The sequence below is a fragment of the Labeo rohita genome, chromosome 18 (genome assembly GCF_022985175.1).
Source record: "Labeo rohita strain BAU-BD-2019 chromosome 18, IGBB_LRoh.1.0, whole genome shotgun sequence".
Taxonomy (NCBI): Eukaryota; Metazoa; Chordata; class Actinopteri; order Cypriniformes; family Cyprinidae; genus Labeo; species Labeo rohita.
In genome coordinates, this window is record NC_066886.1 from 23,447,830 (window position 1) to 23,454,218 (window position 6,389).

Sequence of the window (6,389 nt, forward strand, 5' to 3'; positions counted from 1 at the left end):
TATGTGATCACTCATGCATGGATACTGAACTATATCACTGCTGATACACCATCTTGAGTTTACATGAAAAAGCAAAATCAGAATCGGAATTTGTGAAAACAGGAACCTGTCCTGTGATAAATTAAAACTGCATTTAAAATAAACTGCAGTTAATATGAAGTCCAAAGCTCGTCTTGAAGGATGAGTCAAAGCAGTGGAAGCACAACAGCGTCACAGGATTTATTTGCTGATATTTGAAAGTGTGCCATTGCAGTAGAGAATGATGGGGGATCTCTACGGTGCGTCACCAGCAGGGAATAGATCCTCCATCCAAGGGTCTCCCTGTTTCTCTGCTTTCACTCTCAGCCATCTTACTCAGCGTGTAAGTACATCTCAGGCCAGATGTCCAGGCATGAAAATGATGTCATTGTCTTTTACTTCCTCATTATTTGTAGTTTTTGGTAACTCTTTAGAATAACGGTCCATCCTCCTCTATTTAGGGAGTAATGCAGGACAGTTGAGCAGTACTACATTAACACTTCAGCTACAACTATTAACTAATATGGCAACATGATTAACTTTTCCGTAATTAGAAATAGTCACTTTGCTGGACCATTATTTTACAGTTTTTTTCAGTTGCTGACACACTGTAACTCATCAGTTTGGCCAATTTCTCAAACCATTCATTCAGTTCTTGAAACAAAGACATTTCTCAAAACTTTTAACACATTTCACCTGCATTCACACACACAATAACATGCACTCGTGTCACTGAACGTCTCACTGACGTCTTAATTTTTTTTTCCTATTAAATCCGTTCAATTTAAGACGCAGACGAAACGTAGACGTGACGTAGACGTCACGTAAATCACGTGTGACAGTGAAGTGTGGAGCCAGACGTCACGCTTGATTCACCTGTAGCAGTGAAGTAATTTTTTTTTTTCGCTAACACGTATCATAACACGCTGCTCACACTGCAGTGTGTCAGCGAATATGGCGCGTACTCAGTATGGTGCGTACTCCATGCCAAAATCAAGCGTCCGACCGACCGACCGGCTAATCGAACGTCTAATCGAACGTCTAACCGAACGTCTAGTGCTTTGAACGTCTTACAGGACGGGTGACCCACGTGACGACCTGACGTGACGTCAACGTCATGAAATTACTTGGTTTTTAAAATTTAATGAGCTTAATTGCTCTTTAGCCACTACAAATGAACATTACAACAACTGGATGTACACTCTAAGAAATTTTTCTATGATCTACTCAATTTTTTTGGTGAAACATTTTTACACTGAAAAATATTAAGTAAATTTAAAAGTTGTGAAATCATTGAAATATACTTTAAGAATCAAGTAAATGTAACTAAAAAAATTAAGTAGATTCAACTAATTCAATTAATTAATTTTTTAAATAAAATTGAGTAAATATAATTAAAATCTTTATGCAATGCAATAGTAATTCAATAGTAAATCCGAAACAAAAAAATTGAGTAGATTTAATTTATATTTTGTATATACAAATATCCTATATTTACTTTTTTTTTTTTTTTAACTTATATATTTTTAATTGTATTGTACTTTACAATAAATATAACAAAATTAAATGACAAACAAAACACAGTATTTTAATTACACTTTTATTTGCCATATTTGACCATAACTGCATTTCAACCATACTTTGCAAATGACAACTTGTTACATACATTTTAGCCACTGAACTGTGGACACTTACAAACATACAAAATTCATCAAAAATAACATTTAAAATAATAGGCATTAACCGTTGCTTACCAAATTAGACCAAAGATAAAAACATGTCATTAAAGGGTTAGTTCACAAAAAAATAAAATTTTGTCATTAATTACTTACCCTCATGTTGTTCCAAACCCGTAAGACCTCTGGTTCATCATCAGAACACATATATATATTTTTGATGAAATCCAAGAGCTTTCTGATCCTCCATAGACAGCAAGGGTCCTACCCATATCAAGTCACAGACATGTAGTAAGGACATTATTAAAATAGTCCATGTGACATCAGTGGTTCAACCGTAATTATATGAAGCTACAGGAATACTTTTTGTGCGCAAAGAAAAGTAAAATAACTTTATTTAACTATAATTGAACCACTGATGTCAAATTGACCATTTTATTGATGTCTTTACTGCATTTCTGGGCCTTGAACTTTTCATTTCCCTTGCTGTCTATCGAGGGCCAGAGAGATCTTGATTTCAGTCAAAAATCTCTTTATTTGTGTTCTGAATATGAATAAAGGTCTTCGTGGTTTGGAACAACATGAGTGTGAGTAATTAATGATCTAATTTTCATTTTTGGGTGAACTATCTCTTTAACTATAGTTTAACCTGGTATACTTTGCAAATGACAACATGTTAAATAAATTGAAATTTTAGCCACTGAACTGTGGATATGTAGACTTGCAAAGAAAAAAATCATCAAAAATTACTTGACCTTACAAAAATTAAAAGGCTGAGTACAATTAAATCTGACATTAAAAAACAACAACACCAAACCAAAATGCATTTTTACAATTATACAACACGTGGACAATGGAAAATAATATATATATAATAAGTTATTTTTTTCGTTATTGAACCTTTGTTGAAAGTTTCAGCAGATCTAACTCCAGAAAAAGGTTTCAAAAGACCTCCAAAGTATATTTAAAGGGTTAGTTCATCCAAAATGAATATTAGCCCATGATTTACTCACCCTCATGGCATCCTAGGTGTATATGACTTTCTACTTTTAGACAAATCCAATCGGAATTATATTAAACATTGTCTTGGCTCTTCCAAGCTCTGTAATGGCATTGGGTGGGTTGTAGTGTTCAACAGTCCAAACAAAAATCAGATAAAGTGCATCCATCCATGATAAAAAGTGCCTCACACGAGCCCAATGCCATTATAAAGCTTGGAAGAGCCAGAACAAATTTTAATATAACTCAGATTGAATTTGTTAGAAAGAAGAAAGTCATATACACCTAGGATGCTTTGAGGGTAAGTAAATCATGGGCTAATATTCATTTTTGGATGAGCTAACCCTTTAAAGTTCTTGGGGTATCACAGGTCCAAGGCACATGTCAATCCCACAAGACAGGAGCAGGCTCTGCTAAGATCACAGAGTTGGTTGAGGACAGCTAATTCCTCTTGAACACCAATAGGTGGATCAGCAACATCCTGAAGAGACAAATATAAAGAATAGCAGGTTAGAGCTAATATTACATAAAATAGATAAAGATAAAATACATTAAATAATTTATTAATCAATTATTATTTTGACCTAAACCTTTTCTTTATCTAAAGGCTGAAACATGAGGTTTACCATTTTATGAAACCTTATTAAAGTTTTTTTTTTTTTTTTTTAACATTTCATATATGCTGAAACATTATATTTTCACATATACTGAAATATTATAGTAAACTGCTCTTACCTCCTGCCTTGTGTTGTTATTTAGATGTTTTTGGACGATGATGTCAGTGCTGTAAAACAAATGTTTTGACCATGAGATTTATAGATTTACACTTCAAATTAATAACAGTAGGGTAGTGGTTGACTGCCCCTTTAAAAATTAGCCAGTGTTACTACAAAAAAAAAAAAAAAAAAAAAAAAAAAAACCATTAATACATTAACCATATCTCTTATCCATGATATTTGTAGTAAAACTGTCCAGTCCAATACAAATAGTAATGAAGCTGCCAAAAACATGGTTAACTTAATACATTTTACTACAATAAAACCATGGTTGATTTTGCGCGATAATTTCTTCACTACGTTATTCCTCCACCATTTGACTGATTCCGGGTGATGTTTCGGTGCTTTAGTACAAATGTGAGCAGGGGCTCCGGGAAAACTTTGCACCGAGTTTACAGTTGTGAGTTATACAAAGAGACGTTACGTTAGCTTTTCACACACAGTAATGTTGTAGTTTTTGGCTATTTCGACACAGTGTTAGAACTCACCCAGAGCGACGGCCGATAAAAAAAAGGTTTATTTCAACTGGCCACTGACGCTGCAGCGCACCGGGATTTGTCCCATTACACCAGTTACAACTGCTGGACTACGGATAGACTAGTTTAGTCGCTGTTTTCTGCAATTACTCACACGTATATGCGCATCACACAAGTGAATAACAATGACGAAACCAACTCGGCGGTTAACGTTAACAGTAATACGGACACTCCCTCATACACGGGCAGGCTATGCTGCTTTAAAATAGGAAATTTTACATACATTTCAAATTGCTGAGGTGTATTAACCGTATTTTAGCTAAATATTTAGTGGTTTGAAAAAAAAAAAAAAACTACAAAGCCACAGTGATTCTAGAAATGCTTGCGTTGTTAACGTTACCACAGAGCAGCGTGGCTGCAACAGCATTGATTGTAAAATTACACCGAACTTTTTACGTGCCCGAAAACACAGCCAATATTTCATTAACTGTTAATACTGACTTACCTGCATTTTTAAAGGAGACTTAAGGTGGTTTAAGCCTCAGTTTTCCCATTGTTGAAAAGATTTCGCAGATTTCCCGTTGTTGACCGCGGTCGTTGTGTCCACGTGATCACGATAGCCGCGAAACTTACTCAATTTCTTAAGTCGATGCAAAATACAAAAGAAATTGATAGAAAATAAGCAATAATTTCTGTTTATAAAACTGACAAGTTTTATTGCAACTTTCTCAAATATTTTCATTTAAATGTACCAAAAACATTAAGGACATGTGAACAATATAATTTGTTAGTTAAATGCTTAATTTTTTTTATTAAAACATACTTAAGCAGAACAAGTAAATTAGAGATAAAATAAACTGTGGGATTTTTACTTATTAATTTTGGTAAGCCTAAATCTAATAATCTCTTTAATGATACTCAGAGATTTTATTAAGTTAATACAAGTTTTTATTTTTGTGATATTTACAAAGCCACAGAATTATTTTTTACAGTGTACATATTTGATAACAATACCCAACCATTTTTATTAGCTGATTTTAAATATGTAAGGAACCAAACTGCTGTTTAAAGATAATAAATAGGCATGACAGGCAGATTTTGTATACCTAAAACAACACTTAAACAGTTTTCATGAACCCCAGCTTATGCCTGTGTGTAGGTCAATGTGTATTTTACTTTCAAATAGTGTTTTACTGTACAGACATTATATGTATAAACATTTGTATATAACACATTTTATAGTCACGTTAGTTTAAATGATAAATACATAAAAAAAATTATCAAGTATATAATAATAATAAGCGTGTTTTTTGTTCTGATTTTGGAGTTATTTTCGATTAAATAAAGAACATCACATTCGTTTGCATTCATGAGAGAGATATCTACTGATCAAACACGGATATTTCATTGTGAGACCCAGACAAATATCTAAGAACACATATACATTTGTTTTTATATTCATCTCAGACCATAAATGCCACACTTCCTTATAAAGTATATTGTCGAATTAAGATCATGTTAGCTACACTTTTATAATCACAAAATGTTTTAGGATTGAATATGCAATCTTCTATCATTGGCCTTTTTAAAATGTGTCTGACATAAAAGTTAAATTCGTTTTATCGAAATAACATTGGGTATAAGCTATTAGCCTGTTATTTATTTGATTGTCATATTCAGGCTACATGCAGATGTGAAACTAAGTCAAAGCATACTTGAAGATTTCACTAGTGTTGTTTTTGGCGGCCTGTTTTAATTTTAGTTTTAGTCTAGTCTTTGTGTGAAGCTGTCATCTTAGTTTTTATTAGTTTTAGTCACGTTCATACTCTTTTTAGTCTAGTCAAGTTTCAGTCGACTAAACGTCTGAGCATTTTAGTCTTATTTTAGTCAGAATTATCCATGCCTATTTTCGTCTAGTTTTAGTCGACGAAAACTGATGACATTTTAGTCTAGTTTTAGTCGACAAAAACTGATGACATTTAGTCTAGTTTTAGTCAATGAAAAATTTATTGTAGTCTGACAAAAGTAGCTACAGTATTTGGCCAACAAGGGATGCTTAGCAGTGTTAGGTTACTTCCAAAATGTAATACATTAGATATTACTAGTTACTGTCTTTTAAAAATAATTCGTTACATTACAATACTGTCTCTGAATTGTAATGCCTTACACTACTTTTGAGTTACTTTCACCAAAATATCCACAGAAGTACGACTAGGCATTATAAAATACCAAAATGTAGTTTACTGCAGCTCATTATGCATCCAGTGGAGGGTAATGAGGTAGGTCTATATAGCATAGAATTATAAAATCATATTTAGATAGGCTACTGGTATGTAGGTCTAAATTAACGTTATAGTTTAGGTTAAACACAGATAAGCACAAAATTGTTACATTTTTTAATAATGCCGGTAAATAAAGACAATGTACAATCAACAAACACAATA

General features: G+C 33.0%; 1 long non-coding RNA gene across 1 annotated transcript; it reads right to left on the reverse strand.

The window, feature by feature from the left end:
* Window positions 1–1,495: 1,495 nt before the first annotated feature.
* On the reverse strand, window positions 1,496–3,605 carry LOC127181074 (uncharacterized). Its single transcript, XR_007829730.1, has 3 exons — window positions 3,429–3,605; window positions 3,038–3,174; window positions 1,496–1,958 (listed from the first exon to the last, which is right to left on the reverse strand). It is a non-coding gene; the product is annotated as an uncharacterized LOC127181074 (long non-coding RNA).
* Between the last annotated feature and the right edge of the window lie 2,784 nt (window positions 3,606–6,389).